Genomic DNA, 21,830 nt, shown 5'->3' on the forward strand with positions numbered 1-21,830 from the left:
CCTGCATCTGTATAATTAAATGAAATATGTAGAAATTTGAGCCAGCCATTAGGCAATAGAAATAACCATACCAGAGACCAGGCCACAGCCTGAGGAATCTGATTAAGTGCCCACAAGTGTGGCCGACGTCAGACACATTGGGATCTGAACATCAGTGAACTGTAAGCAATACAATAGAATGCATATTAACAAAAGTCATTTAAAAAGTTCTCTTCAGTATTACGACATCAATGAAAGCAAATGCCAAAGAATGTTTAAAGTCATTATAATAAATCTGTTGGAACTCTGAAAATCTCCTTCAGAAGAACATTTCTTGAAAACAATGAATGATGGCCTTGAACATTTCACGGAAGAGTCAGAGAGTAAATGATTTTTACACAATATATTTGTTTTCTAATTTTATGTATATTTTAAAAAATAGGACTTTCACATAACTTTAAAATATTTATATGTTAGTGGTTTGTGGCTGTGGGTATTTAACCTTCTTAACCACCATTTTATTGGCTAAAAAATGTTGTGGTTGTTCAAGAGTGTGTTTTGAAATTACCACAGGGACACAGGGTAGTTAGAAAAGCTCATGATTTACGTTAGACTTTTATTCTTTGGTAATGCAAAATGACCCTAATTTAAAGATGCAACAACCTATGCTAATGGTTACCAATACACATCTCAATGGAAGTAAGAATGCAACTTTTTTAGAGAGTCCCAGAGATGACTCTACCTGAAAACATAATTACTAGTAACTGCAGAGCCTCATTCCCTCCATTTGTTACCTGAAATGTGCACATCTGTACATATAGGCAGAGAATGGTAAGATCTGGGGTCTGTGGAACTGCTAAGGGATTATGGTTAGTGTTTGAAGAAATGTATATCATTTATTAGCATTGGCTTAATTTTCATATAAAACATCAATTAAGTAACACAATTTATGGTGAAGCGGATAAAATTTTAGTCTATAAACACAAGTATACAAGATATATATCTATTTTTCTGGAGTCCAGCTGACTTCCTATTCTTAATCCTATTCCACAAGGGTGGTGGACACATATAATCTCACTAGATAGAAGGTTCTTCCCTTTTCTAAGGATAATTGCTAAATTAGGAGGTAGACACAGAACTGAGATTACAGGGGTAACCCCTTGAACATTATTGTCAATTTTCTGCTTGGCATCCATGTTATATCCACAGTTCCTCTCTGCCTAAAGCCGTTAGGTATATGGCTCTCTCCACAGCTCCTGGCAAAGGATCAAGAAGAGATGAATCATTCTGTCTCTTCCATGCCATTGCTGATGCGTATTTCCATGCTCTGTGAGGTGATCTGAAGCCTCCTTTGCCCAGATTTCTTCAGTAAACTGCTTTTTATCAGATCTCACAAATCTATTTGGGCTTTTACCATTTTTCCAACACTCTTCTGGGAAAGCACAGAGTCCCTCCCTCTCTGGAACCCACCAGGACCTACTCTGTCATGATCCCCTCCCGTCCTTCAATCCCTTTCATCCTCACACCAGCAAAACTTTTCTTATCTCTAGAACAGGGTTTCTCAACCTAAGTGCTATTCACATTTTGGACCAGATAAGTCTTTGTTGCAGGAAGCTGTCTTGTGCACTGTAGGATGTTTAGCAGTGTCTTTGACCTCTCCCTAATAGATACTAACAGTACCCTCTTTCCCAAGTCATGACAATCAAAATGTCTCTGAACTTTGCCAAAAGTCCCTTGAAGGAGGTCAGGTGGGGAAGGGAGGGCAAAATCACTCCATCTGGGAAGTTTCAAATCTCACTTCTTTTAAATATTTCATCTAAGCTCTAAACCCTCAAAATGCTGTATGGGCTTCCCCTATCACATCAGGACTAGAAGCTGGGGGAAAATGTATAAAATGAGAAAAAAGGATATGTTAAAAATATCCTTTCATAACACCTCTTCTCAATCATGCAATAATTCCTTCCTGTTAAGTAAATGAAAAACAGAGCTTGCATAAAGCCTTTGCAAGAACTATCATATTGTTGTACTGATTACCTTTTTACAAGTGGGTGTAGAGCTAATAAGACATCCTCAGTATTGAAAGATAAATAATCATAAAGTGTATATTCTTTTTTCTTATTCAATTGATTAGTTTAAAAATTATAGTGAAATATTTCAGAAATTCAAAGCAGTATAAAAATAATCTAATAAATAGTATGTCTGCCATTCCCTTTAGGAACTAAAATATTAGCACTGCAGCTAAAGCTGCTGTGGACCCTCCCTAATTGCATCTCCAGGGATTGCCCTTATTTTGAATTTGATGATAAATTATGCTCAATCACATGGAAGTTCTCCCTGCTGGACAACCATACAACTCGTATAGCTATTCCAATATTCAACTTTCAATCTGGCTACTGGCAGTAGAAATTTCCAAAATCAAAATCTAAAGAATTAGGATAAGGAGCTTTGACTCACTTCAGGTGAAACTTCTGCCGATGTTCTAATACAAAAGAAAAACAACTCAACATAGCCACTCATTGGAATAGCCAAATGTTCCTCTAAGATACAAGCCAATCTCAGTCCCATTCTCTCAACCTTGTTTACATTTTCTCCCCCCATTCTCTCAGCTGCCAAAAGGAGAAAGAAACATCTTTAGTGGAGAGTTGAGGGTCACATACCCTTCAATTCTCTCTCTACTTCTCTCCCTTCCCTTTGCTTTTTCCCACAATATCATTCACTTTTTTTTGTTATAAAAAAATACAGAAACTTCTTCATATTGTGGCCTCAATTCAAGCTCTTGCTTGTGAGGAGAAATGTGGTATCACAAGAATAAGTCTTTTTTTTATTAACACTTAGCCCCATATATGTTTTTATAAGGCCAGAAATACTGTCAAAGGCCTAGTATACATTTTTACCCACCCTCAGTAAAGTCATAAGATTTCTGAGGAATAAAAAATAGATGGCTTTAGCAATAGTAGCCCACGTTGTTTTGAGAATGAAGAAATAAAATAACAATGACCCTAACTAATGCTTTGAGGGGGTGTTTAATGGTGACCCAGGGAAAGAGTGTAACACTGTGAAATAAGAATGTGTTTCCAGCTTGTACTCGAAGTAGGAATTGAAGGAACTGACAGACATCATATTGTCACAGGCTGCTGAGAATTCTCATCATGACAAAGCCCTCCTCCTGCCCCTCTCCTCCCACCCAAAAATAGAGAGTTTAGGTTAGAGAAACAGAGTTGCAAATCACACAACTATTTCCCAAGATAAAAGGATCATATAATATTTTGCAGATGATATTGAAGGAAAGCAAAAGTTCTAAAGATAAGAAAAAAATAAAGACAGTTCAATAATTGAAGATTGATTATTAATAAATATCAACAAAACAAGCAAGGAAAATATAACCAGTAACATTAAAGAAAAGAGAAACCGACCGTAGACCATAACAAGAAGGAAGGAAGCGGGGGTAATGGGGAAAAGAAGGGGAAAGGTCAAATCAAAGAACATGTATAAAGGACCCATGGACAAGGCCAAAGTGGGGAAGGATTGGGATGGGAGGTGGGGGTGGCTGGGGCAGGGGAATGTGGTGGTGGGAAAATGAGGACAAATGTATTTGAACAATAAAAAAAAGTGTATCATACAAAAAAATTTAACTATAGAATAAGAATTATCAGGGATTAATAATATAGACCAAGAAATAGAAAAAGCAGGAAATTAACATTCCTGCAAAGACAGTGTAGGACAGAGCAGCATGGAACACTCAGAAAAAGGTCAGAACCAGCATAGATGCTCCTTTTCTTACTCTGACGAATGATTTCCTTGATAGGAAGAGAAATTATATAAGAATTCATTGTATACTTGAAAGTTTGTTCAATGTAAATAAGTATGAGAAGAGTAAATATTCTCTATGCTTCCTCTTTCCTCTTTCACCTAAGGGTGGAGTCAGTGTATTTCAGGATCTTTGTTAAGTTGGTTGGAAGCAGCTAAAACTAAAACCTAGATTCATTTTCATTAGCAAGAGTGGTAAACTCATCCAAGAAAAGTCACTTGAAGCTTAAAGACTGAAGGAGAAGATGGATAAAAGAATTGAGAAGAATGTTAACTGAGCCAGGGTTAAAGTTCTTAAAATAAATTTTTGGGAATTAACAGAGAAAAGAGATTTAGGGGAAGGGAGAATTAGAGTTTTAGGGAGATAGTGGAGTAGAGTAGATTTCTGACCTAAACCATGTCATTCCTCTCTGTGACAATATTGACAAGCTTTGGTAAGTACTAACATCATATTCTAGCTCGAATGCACCAGTTCAGGGATGACACTCAAAGGCAGGGGCACTATCCTCCAGGATGTGGTCCATGTATTCAAACAATGGTCATTACAATGGTGCTAGAATGTATACAAGGATCTGCGAAATAGCAGGTAGAAGTAGATCTCAGCTTTCTAGTCACCATGCCCAGCAGCTGCCTTGCAGATTTTGTGCTTCTAGAACTCACAGTGCTAAAAACTGACAAAATTTTGATTCCAAGGGGAACATTGGTACCAGCACCCACCAAAGTGTTTCACTGACCCTGAAACTCCAACTTCCTTCTAGTCACTTTGGACTCCTCATGCTCATGGACCAGCAGATAAACAAGAGTTACAATCTTGGTTGATATAAGTGACCCTGATTATCATGAGGAGTTAGCATTGCTGATACATATGGAGACTTGTGGTGTTTCTACGTCGTGGGAAAATAGAAAATGGGCAATTTCAACAACTGTGGCCAAATAATGGCAAGACAACTAAAAGTTAAAACCCCTCAGGGCTGAAGGTCTGTGTTATCCCTCCAGGTAAGCAAATGAAATCAGCTCAGTTTCTAACCAAGGATAACAAAAATCTAGAGCAAGTGTGGAGTGGGGAGTTGATAAATACCAATTATGGCCTAGGACTGGTTGCAATAGTAGGGAATTTGGCTTGTCCCACTAAGACTCAGTGACCAAGTGAACTTATCTGGTGGTCTAGTGAATCTCTGAGTGGTGCAAGGGGCAGCCTCTGATATGCATTTATTGTTCTCCACATCACACACCCCGAACTTACCCCTAACTTCAGTCACAACTGTGTAGACGAGTTCCGTACCGTCTCAGATTGACCTTGCACTGGTAGCAGCCCACTTTGAGACCAGGAACCTGTCTGCATTCTGTCTTCATAACTTTCCTGGAGGTAATGGGAATCTGCTGGATTAGTGGGCAAGGACAACTGCAAGTAGGGGTGGGAGTTAGTGCTCCTGGGGAACCAGCCACTGGATGAGGAGAATTGGTAGTTACATATTCCAGACTCCAGGCCTTTATGACAAACAATCCTAGGAGGCAGTCTGTGTGCTTCCTAGTAGTTTCCAGGAAATAGAAACCCTGTGGCTCACAGCAGCAAATCCATGAGGCACACTTACCTGTCGTGGCTTTCCACAGTTCCTTCTTCTACTTCACTTCCTCACTCTGGTGTCTTGGATCCCTTCACAAGTGAACTACCAGCACACAAGGCCTTGTCTCGGGTTCTGATTTGGAAAGACTGAAAAGTACGGCAATTCTTTCTAAAAATGGCGGGGGGAGAGAGTGTGGCAAAAAAATATTTTGTGTACAAAAATACTTTTCTCTCTGGGTATTCCATAGATTGTAAAATCTTTTAGCTTCCCGTTATCCAGCTGCCCAATTTAAAGTCCATTGGCTTGCATTTCTTTGGTTCTATGTTGCTTTTAGGAGGAATTATCAAGTTACCCCAAAACACGCATCTTAGTTTAGTCTCAGGATGGTGATAGTGCCATCCCCAGTGCTCTGCCCCTTCTTTCTTTAGTTTTACATTACAGTAAACAAAGTTAAGATACCGCCACAATTCTGGGACATGCTTAACTCTTGGTACAAGAGGTTACAGCTTTTACATATTTTTCCCACATGGCTGATTTCCTCACAGTCCTTCTGGTTAGTTGTGCTTGCGGGTATTTGGCTATGAATTTAAACTTTTAAACGTGGTCTTCTTTTAGTAAACACAGGCTGTGAGTCAGAGGCCCTTGATTCCTTTTCATGATTCTACGCATTAAGTTGAGAAACCTCTTATCCTCTAGGCAGTTTCTCCATCTCTCTCATGGGGCCATCAGCACTTATCTGTATCCCAGATTAAGAGAAACAGAGTTAAAAGCACTGGGAGCCTCCTTGATACATAAATCAGAAATGCGCCTAATTCCGCTGTACTTTCTTATGTTTATAATCTAAAACACTTCTGTTAGTTGTCTTATTTTGATATAATTGGAAATATTCTTTGACTACAAAATAAGAAAGAATGATCTCTCTTGTTTTTATGTAATAATTTAATTCTGATACAGAGAGAGTAAATTATTTCTGGGTGAGGGGGTCAAAGTTATTTAAAGTACTGAAGGGTTTGTTAGTTCTTTACACCCCCTTCATTCTGACCTAGTCAAGACCATGTTGCCTTCAAATTTTACAAAGATGCATTTCTCCAGATAAAACAATGCACAAATCCACAGGATACTTCTAGAGAGCTAAGAATGGCACTTAAGAGCAAATTGTTATAACATATACATAAACCTATCCTATACTTATAGCTCTGTGTATGAAAATATAGGTTGGAAGGGAGGGAAAGGGTATGGGAGCAAATAACTGCATGTGGCCACAAAGCTCATTTTTAGCAATATTTTAGCACCGAAGAGACAGAGAGAAAGAGAGAGTGAAAGAGAAAGAGACAGTCTGGGCTTGTGTCTGTGCATTGTTTGGGTGCTATATAACCCCCACATATTATCTTATTAGAGATGGCTTTTTGTTCCGTAAACTCTCTTTCAAGATTTTTGATAAAAGCTTTGGCTCATGGCCCTGGCTGGTGTTGCTCAGTGGATTGAGTACCGGCCTGCAAACCAAAAGGTCAGTGGTTAGATTCCCAGTCAGGGCACATGCCTGGGATGTGGGCCAGGTCCCCAGTAGGGGGCATGCAAGAGGCAACCACACATTGATGTTTCTCTCTCTATTCCGCTCTTTCCCTCTGTCTAAAAATAAAATAAAAAATCTTTAAAAAATGTTTTGGCTGATTCATTTTTCTTAGGATCAAGCACTGTAACTGGTCAATTCCTTATTGATCTGCAGCGCTGAGGTGGAGGTGAAGCTGGGGCACGGGGGAGGTAAGGTGATTTTTATTTGGAAGGAGATGTGGAGGCTCTGGAAGGCACGCTCTGGTCTACCAGAGAGAATGACAAAGTGACAAAGCTCTAGTGGATTGTGTAGGGATAAAGGGTGGGTGGAGGGCAACAAAGCTTGGGAATAAAGGTGGGAAGGTGAAAGAAAGGAAAATTGTTTCACAATTCTGACTTTAAAATTTTGCCTAGTGAATTCTTATAATAATATGTCCAGGTTAGTATGAAAATGACAAAACACCCTATCAATTCATCCTAGTTTCCTAGTCAAATCTTATCCCCAATTTGAAAAAGAAAGGAAGAAAGAAAAAGGTTAATTTTAAAAAGCTGTATATTATTACTTCTACTATTACTACTACTGCTGCACACAAACACAAGTATTTGGGCACATTTCTCCCTTCCTCTCATTATTAATTACAAATACATTAAAAATATTAGGATTTGTAGTTTCAAATATTTATCTTTTATAATTCTTATGCAACACATCAAGAATGCACACAAGAAATAGATGATTCAGAAAAAGAGAAATAAGGCAACTGGTATATGGTTATCCATAGGATGAAATTAATTATGGAGAGGCTTTTGAAATAAAGGTAGAAGACAGTATAAAATATGCACTAAATTGATAAGTACCTGCATTTCAAATAAAAATGGAAGTTGTATCACCAATTATTATCTATTTTACCCCAAAAGTATCTTTTGAGTGCAAGCCAGCCATCCAGTCCCATTGTTTTTATCCATGCACCTGCCACCTAGAATATTATTACAAGCCCACTTAAAAGTTATCCTCAATTCTCTCTTTTCTCACACACTCCACATCCAACATAACAGGAAATCTTATTGGCTCTACTCTCAAATTTTAACCACTTGCACTGGTACCCTCCTGGTCTGGGCCAGAATCTTCAGTCACCTGATTTACTACAATAGCTTCCTAACAGGTAACTTGACATGTATGTTCACCTATATCTATTCTTGACAACACTGTCTTGTGGGGTCCTCCAAAAGTATAAGCCAGACCAGGACTTTGTTCTGTTGAAAATCCACCATTGGCTTGCCACTCACCTAGAGTTAATGCCCAAGTCCTTGAAAATTAGTCACAAGGCTTTGCATGCTGTTGCAGTTTTGATTATTCCCTCCTTGCTCACTCCAGCCCCACTAGGCTCCTCACTCTTCCTTAAACATACAGCAACCATGCCTTCATTTCAGGAACGTTTATTCTGCCTGAAATTCTCTTCCACCAGGTATCTCGTTGGTTAAATCTTTCACTTCCTTGAGGTCTTTGCTCACATCTCCCTTTCTCCATGAGGACTACTCCTCAAGCTGGCCCCATGTCCTTTTGACAGAGTCTTCTGTTTTTTAACACTCTCATACTTTCTGCCATAAGAAGCCACACCAGGCTCACCTCATACTTCTCCTCCAGTTGCTCCCCAGCCTTCATTAAAGTGCTGGGCACCTGTATCATTCAGTGTATGAAGACTGTTGGCCATAATAAGGGATGACAGAGGAGAGATGGGGTGCCCAACATTCAATCCTCCACTGACACCCGCTCGGGGCTGCAACTACCTGTCACAAAGGGTCATAATCCAGAATTCCAGATACCCACATTGCCTACATAAACTCTTTTAGGGCTCTTTTACATCTGTATTCTATTTGTTTTTTGTAAACATTTCATTAAATGAATTAAAAAATAAATACATTAATACTATCTTAATATTGTATAATCTTTTAACATCCCATATTGCAGCCTTTCGTATCTGAAGCCCCAGATTCGAGTATAGTTTCCAGCACTTAATAGGTGCTTAATAAATATGTGATTAGGAGAAGGAAGGGTCATATAATCAATTCTATCAAAAATTCAGCTAGAAATTATTGAATGACATGTGCATCAAGCCTATAGCCAGTGCCTGGCAAGGAGCAGGTATATTGCAAGAGTAACCAAAGTAAAAGCAGAAGAGATTTCTGCGATCTGCTGGTTCTGAGATATAATAAACAGTGGAAAACATTTTTTGGTTTATTATATTCTCCACATTCCTATTGGCACAATAAAAAACTGGTAAAAAATTATGAGAAAGTGCCTTTTATCTTGTTCTTGTTTAATCTCAAATGTTGGACAGCTTTAAGAAAACTATTTTGAAGTATAATGATAAATTGAGTTTTTCTGATCAAGTCAGGGAGAAATATGCGATTGTCAAGAATCACATGTAAGTACTAAATTAAAACAACAGAACAAACTGATGAATTCTGAGCAGAAAGTATAAAATCCTAGAATTATGCTTCCAGTGTTTATATTAAATCTATGACTCCCAAACCACCGATGCAGTTTTATACAAACTAAAAGAGTGCTATCAATAAATTAATGTCTAGGCTGATTTTGAAAAATAGCTACATGTCTAACTGTAAGAATGAATCAAAGTTTAGGGTTGTAATTAACTCTGGAAACAGAGAGAAAAAAGATTAGTAGGGCCTATAAATTTGATAATAGAAATAAAGTTCTAGTTTTGATGTTTACAGTATGCATTCATGCACATTCATTTTTATTATACTTTTCATTATGCTTTACACTTTCCATCTTTGGTAAATGTTCCTTTCATGTGTATTAAATATTGCATCATAAAATAGTACATAGCCAACATTTTGGAAATCACTAACCTAATGTATTAAGCTCTTGGTTTTCTAATACGTTAAATAGAGATAATAACACTGTTGTTAAAATTAGATGGAATAATATATAGAAATATACAAGAGAGTGCCTGGTGTGTGTATATATATACACATAATTAACTATGTATGTATGTATGTATGTAGTATGTATGTATATAAATAGTTATGCTAATCTTCACTTCAGTTTTTAGTCATTAACAGTGTAATTTAGTTTTTAATATGTTTCAAAAGATTATGTGTAGATATTGCATTTGAATCCATCTTGAAATGTGTTAGGCATACAACTATATTCTTGATAAAATAAGCTGTGTCTTAATAACATTTATCTTGGGAAATAAGCACTGAACAACTTTCTCTAAAATGCAAGGAGGATATCAAACACACGCCTTACAACTAGTGTTATAAATCCTATCTCAGGTTTTGGTCCTGACGGCTAACTGCAAAACCCCTTGCCATAAATCAAGTGAGAATGGAATTTTAACAATTCATGTAAAATACTAAGCTGGCAATTTTGAGTATAAGGCCAGTCACATTTGATTATGAATTGTGATTTCTCTACACTACAATTGGATGGTCAAATGTTATGTTTATGTTTTCAAGACAGATGCAAGAAAGACTTCTGTTAATTACTAAATTTCACAATTCCATCTTATTTTTGCTTCTTTTCCTGAGTAAAAAATCAAATATGTGACAGAGTATACACAATCAAATCAGGTCTCTTATTTACTTTGAAAAGTCTATAAACTCACAGAAAGTATAATTTTCTATATTTTTTGGCTAAAGTTTATAGTCAGATCATCCTGTTAAATTCCAGGTTGCACTCTTCCAGGCAACGTTTGCCTGTCTACACTTCTGGCCGCCTTGTCTGTCTGCAAAACAAACAAACATGGAAGATATCGCATCATTTTGAGCTGGGTCTTAAGGCTTAGTTCAGAATTAGTTGAGCAATATCCGCAGGGATATTTTTGGGTCTTTCCATTGGAGATTGAATGAATTCCTTTCATTATCCCATGATATTGTGAGTGAAAGCAGTGATGGTAATAAAATGTACTATTATGTCCCCGCCATATTCCCAACAAAATGTTCAACATTTTACATGATATCTTGTTTAATTCTCACAAAAACCTCTATGAACTAAGCATGATTTTCTTGAAAAGACTTATTCAACCTACACTACCATTTAGTTAAACTAGAATACCAAACTTCTGACTGTTGTGCTAAGACTCTTAGCTACATACAGTAGATCTTATATGCACGGGTCCTCTGTACTAACTCTTTTACTATTTACCCAAATATTTTCTATTAGTTGCAATCAGCTGTTAAACATTGCTTCCAGTATTAGAGTAACTGGCCTGGACAGAATTTCTTACTATAAGGAAAAAATTTTTTCTGAAGCTCCATCTTAAGACTTCAAGGATTCTGAGATAAGAGGAAGAGGTAAAGAATTAGTCATGACCTTATAAAACCTTTAATCTGAGGCTTCTCTGCCAGGGTCTTACATCATTTACAATCCATTGTTTTTCTGTGTATAACAAGTAGGAGAGGATAAAGAGGAAAGAAGTACTCAGGCAAAGCCAGAAAGTAATTGCTAAATAACCAATTTATAAAATAGGGGAAAGGTATAAGATTAGAGGCTTTTCTCAAACATGCTAGGCCATGCACTTGCAGTGTTCAGCATCAATAGGATGATTTATTTACCATTTCCTTTGAAACTAGCCTCGAAGAAACATGTCTAGACACATTTAACAGCCTTCTTTTTTATTTTAAATATATGAAGCTTGCTTTTCTCTCTTATTCTGGCCAAATGGAGCTGCTTACTAAGTGAACCACCTACGCTTTGGATTCTTATTACCAGGGATTTTTGCTAAAACATCATCTTGCTATTTTATTGATTTTATGTAAGTGCAGAGTCAGAAAGGATATGTATTTGGGGCCATCTTGTGACAGATTTGGAAAATTCTCAGAGACAGAACTCTGGGATTAGAGTTTTTGGTTTCCATTACTAAATCATTACTGTTCAACAAATATCTTTTGCAAAAGTTTAGCATATGGTAATGGCTAATTTTTACTAATGAAAGGAGAGTTACCAGTATCGCGAAATAGTCATACACATATTGACTTGTTTCTTTGTGCCAGCCACTGTCAAAAACCACCTACAACATTATATCATTTAACATTCGTGCCCTGGCTGGTGTGGCTTAGTGGACTGAACGCCAGTCTGTGAACCAGGAGGTCCCCGGTTCCATTCCTGGTCAGGGCCCATGGCTGGGTTGTGGTCCACGTCCCCAGGCGGGGGCATGTGAGAGGCAACAGATCTATGTATCTCTTGCACATGGATGCTTCTCTCCTTCTCTTTCACCCTCCCTTCCCCTCTCTCTAAAATATATAAATAAAATCTTTAAAAAAATTTCATAATGATCCTATGAAGTGCATAACATCCTATCTCCATTTTGCAGATGAAGCAAATGAGGTTAATAGAGAATAAGAATTTGTCTAAGTTCATGGTGAGAGTGAGATCTTTGAAAACCTCAAAATATTCTGGTTAAAAATATGGAAGGGGAAAGTCAAGGAACATATAGCAGGAACTCACGGACAAAACCAAAGGGGAAGAGCTGAGGGAGGGAGGGGGGAGGGGGCAAGGGAAAGAGGCGGGGGGTTGGCAGAGACAAATGTATTTGAAAAAATAAAAAAAAATTTAAAAATGAAAAAAATACAGATATGTCCTATATCTTTAGGTAAAAGTTTTTTATATCCATCAAATCTATTTCATTGATTGCTGTTTACGTCATCAAGCACACATTTTTTTTTTTTTTTTTCCAAATTTAGCCTGTCTGGGTCTAGAGGTGGCATTTTAATGTTTCCTGTCCTTATTAGATTTTGCTTGTTTCGTCTTGCTTTATCAATCTTTCTACTTTGCTGTATGATCTCACAGTTTAACTTAATTGTGAATTATGATATTGGACATTTAATCATATTTTTGTATTATTTAACCCTTTTAGAGCTTGAATTATATTTCGCTTGATGCTATCCTTCTTATTTTTTTTGCATTTTCCTGATAAAATGTCCATACTTTTATTTTTATTTTTTGTATGATTCTTTTTAAGGTATTCTTTTTATATACAAAATAAAGGTGAGTTTATATATATTTTAACACATTATAAACATTTAATCATATTCACTTGTTCTTGCTCTGTTTTTTAATAATGTCTCCTTTTTGCCTTTCCTTTTGAAACTTTTCATAGGCACTTCTAAAATAAATTTTGCTGGGTCTATTAATAAAAAAATAAAAAAATAAAAATAAAAATATGAAAAAGTTGTACTATATGAAAGCGCAAAATTACATGAAAACATTAAGAACTGAATCAACATAACGTCTCTTTAGTACATTTTTAAGCTTCTAATTTCATCTTATTATCATATGTTGGATTAGAGGCTCTGTTTTTATAAAAAGAACTCACAAAAAAACAGAATATAAATATAAAAAATATGGAAGAAAGCCATAAGAATTGATATTATGAATAAATTTAATAGTGTAGGAATTAAAAAACAATATATTTGTCACTCATATCTCTGTCACTTATTCTCTTGACCTTTAACTATGTTGTGTCAAATGAGGATTTGTGTGTTTGTGTGTAAAAACAGAGGAGTGGATATTTTTTAGCTAAAGTCAATACTAAATACTCTTGGATTCCATTTTCTGTGCACTCAAAATACCATTAAGTCATGTGTCTTATTCCTTCATGGATCTCAGGCGATGTCTGCAAAAGTACAGTCATTTTTTTTTCATTGTATTTTCTATCTCGACAATGGCAGGAGAATGGCATTCCACTGTCCAGACCCCCCTTCAATTAAGAACTTGCTGGAGCCGCCTTGACCAATGTCACACCCCTCCTGAGGCAGCCTGCATCCAGCAGCCTAGTGAGAGTACAAAGGTGGACGCTAGGTAGGACAACAATATTTGCTCTGGGGCTTGTCCCGCTGGGTTCTCTAAGCCTGTCGTGGGGCTTGCATAAGCAATTCAGCTGTTCACCTCTACCCAATCCTGCTCCCTCTCCCTTCTTTTCATAGGTTTGGATCCTTAATAAATGTCTTGAACTCCAAAATCATCCCACAATCTACTTTCTGGGTTTTTATTTTTACTTGTGGCAAAAAGCACATGACCTAAAATTTACCACTTCAATCCTGTTGAAAACAGTAAAGTAGCATTAACTATATGCATGTTGTACAACTTCTCTACAGTCTTTTTCATCAGATCTGCTTTTCGAGAAGCCAATCTGTGACAACACTTTCTTCAATGATCTAAGTTCTTTTCAGATGTTTTGAAGTGCTGCTTTCCTTCTTGGTAACACCCCAGCCGGGCTTGCAATATGAAATTCTCTTGGTGACAGAAGACAGCAAACACATAAAGCAGAGTATTTGCAATGATCACTTCCCTTTTCATGGGATTTCTTAATATTTACCACTCCACTTGACAATTTGTTTTTTTTTCCCCCTTGCCCTTACGAAAAGTAAGTAGGAATTAAAGGCTTTCTCCTGAGAAGACAACTAAAGTATTTTTTAAGCAGACAACTAAAAGTATTCTTTATTAGGAATGAGGCCAAAAGTAATGTGGCAAGTCTCTAAGAAAGTTTTTTACTTAAAGCTTTCCCGAAGTCCTCCTTAGCATCATGTTTAGAGTTAATTGCATTTCCTCTAAATTGATGGCTTATCACAGCACCTCCATCTACAGCATGGGGAGTTTGGGCTACTGGTTTTCAATTCTATGGTGGCTGAACACGTTTTGCTACTCTTTCCAGTGAAAGGTGAAATCTAATTCCCCTTGTCTTAAATCTGAGTTGATATTGATGACTTGCCTAACAAATAGAATGTAGCGCCAATGATGTGGCTTGATTTTCAAGATAAATCAGATGGACTTGCAGCTTCACCTTGATCTGTAGGACCACTCTTGCTCCCTGGGAGCCTCTAAGCAGACCAGTGTTTTCCTGGGGACCACAATCTCCAGGGGCTTTAAAATCCCTACAAGCAATTACTAACAAACAACAAATTAAGAATAAAGGAACTTTTGTTGTGCTTTTTCTGAGAAATTAATATTCTTTTTTGTTTACTGTTTTGTTTAACATTTTCAGTTACTAAAAAAGCAAAATTGCTATTGCTGCCCTTTTTTATTTCCATCAAGAAAGAGGCAAATGCATGAAAGAAACCTTTTAAATAGCTGCAAAAAATAGTGCAGTTTCATCAGATTAGCTGATTTGTCTGAGTCTTCCTTATTAGTGAGATGATAAATGAAGAATTTTAATTGAGAAAAATCAACTCACCTCCTCCATTCTATCTGTACAGCCTTCTGCACCCATTGTTGCTGCAGGCGCAAGCAGTGGTCTCTTCATGAATGAGTTTCACACTAAAAAAAGAAAGAGATGAATTCTTCATTTGGTTTAGATACTCCTTTGTCATTGAAACCATTGTCTTTTGGATTCAGTGGTGAACTGAAATGATCCCCGCAGGGTTTTCTTTCACAATTTCCTGGAAGCCATGGGCATCTCACACTGCCAAAGGCCACTGAACCCAGTTGTCACAAAAAAAAGGATTTCCCAGGTTACCTGGATCAGGTTACTAGGGTTAGCCAACAAGCACCTTGAGTTGTTTCAGTCACACTAATACCCAATTCAAATTTAGTTCTTATTTCAGAAACTTTCTCTTGCTTCTCTGATTATCTTTGCAGAATAAAGGTTAGCCATCTCCCCAGATTTTTTTGGAATTTACTTTATCAGATAAATGAAGCCATTGCTATGGAATTCAGAAGTTAGGGTACACAACAGGTAAAACTAAACAGACATCTGTACCATGTTAAGTTCCATAAAGACAGGGATTTTTTTTTTCTTGCTGTTTTGTTCACCACTGAACATCCATCCTTAGACATTCTATTTTTTGCCTAAACCAAAAGAGTAATCACTTTCAAAAGAACTTACATGATTTCTCAGTATTACAGTGTGGCCTATTCTGAATCACTTTTAATTCTTGAACACGTTTGGGAGGGGAGTAGACTCAGTCCTCATCTCTAGCATCAATGCACTGCACTAACACAGGGCACAACGGGAACGGTGGCACAGTAAGGGGAAGGACTCATTTCACTGAAAGGCACAACTCCGCCAGACCCTCTTTAAACTCTACTGTGATGATGGTGAGAACTGTTGACAAGGTCTTAATTTTAGGAAACTGGCTGTTGCAAATAAAAAATAATTTGTGGCCCACCCTTGACATCAATGTCTCTTCTTTTAAAATGATTCTCACTGATTATTTGAATAACATCCAGTTGGAAGACTAATATTTGCAGCTTTTAAAATTAATATTGCGCCCCTACATGGCACTGTTTCTTTTATTTGATTTTTCAGAAACCTCCGTGACACCGCAATGCCCTTTACAGGAGATAAGCTACGAGCTCATCAACAAAAATTACAATCAGAAAGAATTAATAGGAATATGTAACTATTTCACAGGGGTGTCTTATTTTTAAAATAAACCCATTAATGTTAATAGGAGGGAAGAAAGCAAGTACAGAAACCACATGCTTAAAGCACATTTTGTCAAAGAGCACAGTTTCAGGAGCGTCTAAGACCTATCAAGGGTTCCTCAGCACAGAGAGAAAATGATAGTTTTCTGGGACTTCATCAAGAGGATGCTGAGTGAAAATGTATGGGTTACATAGTTAATGTAAATAGCCAATAATTCTCAACTGTGGCTTCCAATGTAATATAACATAAATGGATAAAGTATATATAGTGATACATTGACTTATAAAATTCAGCTAATATTCTGACTGTGAATGTACATGTTATAGAACAAGGTCTGGTTTTTAGCAACCGAGTGCCTATGATCAATTGAAATATTACACTTTCCTCAGCGGTATTAAAGTTCAAATAATTAAAACTCTGATTCCAATCAGGGTTGACATGCTTTAGGCAGAGTAGGCCCAGTAATATTAGAATAAATTATTTTAGAAGCCCATGAAAATATTTTACATTTTTCAAATGATAAAAATGTAAAGCTTTAGAGTGAAGGAAAGTTGTGTGTGTGTGTGTGTGTGTGTGTGCAGAAAAAGATAAAATTAGGCCCACAAAAATCTCCAAATTTTGCCTCAAACAGAAATAAAATTGCAATGGGAGAGCCCCGCAAAAGTAAAAGGATCTAGAGCCCATGGAAGTCAGTGCGCAGCCCTGTCAACATTAAATGAATTCAGAGATATTTTTGTTCAAATACAAAGCATTTTGACTAACCTTGCTTTCTGAGGATTGTAGTTGGACAAAAGAAAAATCTATTAATTGGAAGGGGCCTACCTTCCTGGGTGATACAGACAGCATAAAGCTGCCAAGAAAGCAACGCATCAATGGTCATCCTGAGACTCATACTTACTTTAGGTCCTTTTCATTTTACAGCCTGTTGGCACTGGTACGCTTAGCTGTCTCTGAGGACTTGTTTTGGCTGGAATGCTCCTGAGGCATTTATATAATTGCAACACTAAATGTTTGTGGGCTCTCATTCTTACACTGTGTTACTGGCAATTACACACAATCCATTATGCCACACTGCACTTTGAAACTAACCCTGAGAAAAACAAACATCCTCAGGTCTCTTAACAAATGTTTAGCATGCTTACAATTTAACCTGACTTAGTATAATTACTATTTTGTTCAATGTACATGTCTTATTATGTTCAGGTTGCTATAATAAAAATACCATAGACTGAGTCGCTTAAACAACAGTTTATATATATATATATTTCTCACAGTCCTGGAGACTGGAAGTCAAAGACCAAGGTGCCAGCAGATTCATTGTCTGGTGAGGACCCTCTTCCTAGCTAGAGTTGACATTCTTCTCACTGTGTTCTCAGGTGGCAGAAGGGGTGAGAGCTCTCTGGGGTCTCTGTTACAGGAGTACTAATTCTGCTCAGGAGAGTTCTACCCTTATGACTTAGTCACTCCCTAACAGCCCACCTTCAAAATGCCATCACAATGGGGATTAGATTTTAACATATGAATTTTGGAAGGACATAAACATGCAGTCCATAACAGTACCTAGCTCTCAAGTTGATTGTATAAATGTATATCCCTTTTATAATACTTTATTTTGAAATAACTTTAAACTTATTTTTTACACAAAAAAAGCAAAAAAATTCTAGAATATACTTTACCCAAATTTCCAGTATTTTCTAAGAAAATGGTGATTCTGTTATATAACCAGATTTACAATAATCAAAACTAGGAAACTAATGGTGATACAATGTTATTATGTAATCTACAGGCTTTATGCAATTTATGACAGTTGTCCCAATAATATTTTTTACATAGATGGATAATTGTATAGATAGGTAGATGATAGCTGGAAAGAGAGAGAGAGAGAGACACACACAGAGACAGAGAGACCTATTCCAGGATCCAAATCTAGGATCGTGTGTTTTATTTAGTTGCCAAATGTCTTTTGTCTCCTTTATTCTGGAACAGAATGTCTCCAGTTTGGATCTGTCTGATGTTTCTTCGTGATTAGATTCCTTTGGGGCAGCCACGTTTCAGGGTGATGTTGTGTCCTTTTCATTGCATATAAAAGTATTTATCCCTAGTTCCATATGCACAAATAATAGTTCAAAGGATTTTGCACCTCAGTAAATCTGTCCAAGAGTCTTTATAGTAGTTATAGTCAATAAATACTTTATTTTCATCTGTCATCTTTCCTCCTTTCTAGAGCTCAGTGCAGCAGTAAGCAGCTGCTCGTGGAAAGCATGTGTATATGTATGCATGTATGTGTGTGTTTGGGGTGGGGGAATAGGTGGAATCTATATTAAATAGCTCACTATGAGGCAAAGCAAATGGAGAGCATGTATATCCACATCCTCCTGCTCCGCAAGCACTGAGCCAGCTCAGAAGGGAACTTATTGCATGGAATTTCAGGCTACCTTCTGACTCTTCCTGGAAAAATACAACCCCAAAAATTTGACAGTCGAGCTGTTGATATTACTCCTAGCTCCATTGGCAAGTACATTGTATTGCCCACTTTTTATTAACATTGTCACTATTATCATTATTACTACTATTATTATAGTTTATTTTCCAAGGACTCGGAAAAAAATAAGCAATGGCCAAGGTAGCTAATGACTAGATCTTTACTACAATGCTCTGTTCAAAACATTCAAATTATCAACATATACCAATAACCAGGACATCAAGTGATCTGAGTTGGGGAAGCAGAGCCTGGGGCTGGACAGGGACTGGGCAGAGCTGGGTGGCCAGCCGTGGATCCGACTTCAGCAGGGCAGCCTCTGCCACAGAAATCAGACTCAAAGGTTGGGGCCTTCCTACAGCACATACTCCCCTTCTACTCACCTCAGCAGCCATAGCTGAACCAATGAACAATCGTGAGGACACGGTTTAATTACACTTGTACCTCAGCTTCCACCTCATGTTTACATCTCCTATCTACTATACATCTAACCTAGGGCCATAGCCTATAATGCTTGCTTTGTAGAAACTTCGACAACGGGTTAAGTTGAAGAGGCTTCTGTAGGAACCGTAACTTTCTCTTTCTTTACAGGACGATTCTTACTTCCCATACACCACTGAGTATCTTTTCAACAGCTTTGAAATCTCTTTCCATTCTTCCCTCCATCCTCCTTTCCTCCTTTCTTCTTCCAACCTTCTTTCCTTCTTAAGATATTCTGCATTACAAATAGGATTCATTTTAAGTATAGAAAAGTACAAAAAAGAAAATAAAAATTACCTGTCCTGTCACTATGTAGAGATTATGGCTGTTAAGGTTTTGATACGTTTCATTTCAATCTCATGTGTTGTGTGCATGCTCCAATTTTATGCCCTCACTGTTTCACTTTCTGTTGATGTTGGAATTTCCTAACATCAGTCAGTACTTCTGCTTCATGATTGCCCTGGCAGTAATTTCTATTTCCCCTTCTACTTTCTTCTGTGAAGTATTCCCAAGTGTAACATTGCCTAGTCCACTTCCTGCAAGTTCATCCTTTCAACATCGACCTCACCATGTGGATTCAGATCTCCAGGTCTGCCTTCTCCTGCCTGTGAGCCTTCCTATAGCCCAGTGTACCTTTCCTAAGTAACTTCTTGGCTTTTTACCCTTTAACAACAGGAGCTGAATTTGAACCTCAAGCCTCTCACACAGAGTGAACGTTCAAAAAAAATCCACTGAAGAGCGGATGACTTTCACGGTGATTCTGGCTCAGCAGTCAGGAGTTCCTGTGTCATGGGCCAGCTTCTTCTGGTGGATCCATTCTATGTCGGCATGCCTGATACATGACTCACTAATCTGGACAACGTCGTTTGTTGACACGGGCCTAAAGTCTTTTCTACTTGTGGAATTTCCCAAGGATTTCAGAATCTCCCTTTGAAATCCCTTTCTCCCAGCATTTCCATCAAAGATGACTCAAGAGAAAAAGAATAATAGGTCATTGTTACTCTAAGGATAAAGCATCTATTAAAAAATCTGCCTCATTAACTTTGGGCTTAGGAACTACAAAAGAAGAAATGAAATGAGAGTTAGTTTATGAATTTGATGAATTAAGATTTAATGTGCAAAAATTTTAATGCAGCAGGGTCAAGCATGGTTTGGGTAAAAATCCAAAAAGGTAGAAAGAAATGTCTATGACTCATGCAAAATAACCACTTTAATGGCAAGGAAAGAAAAATCTTTATGAGCCTACACTAATGGGAACTTTTTGTAAAATCACTCCAGTGAACTAGATCTGATTCACCATTTTGACAGTACTGCAGGGTCCTCTTACATTTGTCACTGTTATCAGTTATTAGAGTCACAGTTATTAACTTAAACATAGGATGAACATTTTCATAGGCTTTAAGCAATGATGCCGCTCAGATACATGAGAACTTCATCACAGCTATAGATGGATGTATCATGAAGCTAATTAGCTTAAGCTCCAGGATCCTTCACTAATTCAGCCTTTTTTCAAGGCTTTGAGAGGGGTACTAGGAAAAGTCATACTTTTATAAAATTTGCTGAAGTCATATATTTTAACCAAATTCATACGATTGCTTATTTCCTTTACTCCCATATCCCTTTTTTACACTTCTTGTATTGGACATTTATGTAGCTGGGTTTTTTTTTTTTATTGAACTTATTAGGCTGACATAGTTAATAAAATTATGTAGGTTTCAGGTGCACAAATCTATAATATATCATCTGTAGATGGAACTGTGTTTTTGAAATATGTGTTTCCTCAGCTAAGGAAAAGCTGAGTTGAAATTTTTTAATTAACTTCAGGTTTCAGAATATATGTTTACTGGTTCACAGTCACATTATGAGTGGTTCTGTTTTTACTAGCCATCCTGGTGTGGGAATAGCTTCTAGGAATATCCCCTTGCTTACCGTTCCTACTCACCCAGCTTTCTAAAGAGGAAATCAGAACACATCTTAAGGTACACAGCACCAAATGACGCAGGTATGGGAGAAAAAAGGTGGAAACACACAGACCCATAGTGAGCCTGGGAAAAATTCTTCCAATCATCAAAATAAAAAGTTACAAGCAGAGAATTCAGTTCACATCAACCCTAGACAAAACAGACTCTCTCGTTTCAGGGATATACTTAATAACACAAGGTATATGATTATCAGCATTTCATGCTTTTCTTTTTTCTATTTGACTGGAATCATGTAATATAGACTCTATCAGGATCCCTGTGTTTGTAAAGCATGCAGCTGCAGTAGCATGGCAAATAGTAAGTACATCCAAATGTGAAGTCACGTCCTTATGCATCCAGCTAACCATAATAAAAACGAATTTTGATCAACTATCCAAAAATAAAAAATAAACATATTTTCTTTATAGAAGATTATCTTTAAACTTATTTTTACATGAAGAGGAGATCAAAAGTATGTAATCAAAATGTAAAATAAAAATATTTTAGAGGTGTTGCAGGCAGTTATTTAATAAACAAATGCTATTTTTTGGATTTTTTTTTGTTTGTGGGATTTTTTTAGTTTTATATATTTGTACTTTTCTATTATTTTTTTCCT

General features: G+C 37.0%; 1 long non-coding RNA gene across 3 annotated transcripts in view; it reads right to left on the minus strand.

Annotated features, from left to right (window-relative positions):
- LOC129085213 (uncharacterized) overlaps positions 1–17,254 on the minus strand; it is a 43,670-nt gene extending 26,416 nt beyond the window's left edge. The window contains exons 1-2 of one of the 3 annotated variants that reach the window (XR_008530684.1): positions 17,193–17,254; positions 15,101–15,183 (exon numbers count right to left, since the gene is read on the minus strand). This is a non-coding gene — a long non-coding RNA (uncharacterized LOC129085213). Of the gene's footprint in view, positions 1–15,100; positions 15,294–17,192 lie in introns of those variants that run through there. The other 2 variants (XR_008530682.1, XR_008530683.1) reach the window with 2 other exon arrangements.
- Between the last annotated feature and the right edge of the window lie 4,576 nt (positions 17,255–21,830).

The sequence above is a fragment of the Pteronotus mesoamericanus genome, unplaced genomic scaffold (assembly GCF_021234165.1).
Source record: "Pteronotus mesoamericanus isolate MK-2021 breed Mesoamerican mustached bat unplaced genomic scaffold, CSHL_Meso_final contig_130, whole genome shotgun sequence".
Taxonomy (NCBI): domain Eukaryota; kingdom Metazoa; phylum Chordata; class Mammalia; order Chiroptera; family Mormoopidae; genus Pteronotus; species Pteronotus mesoamericanus.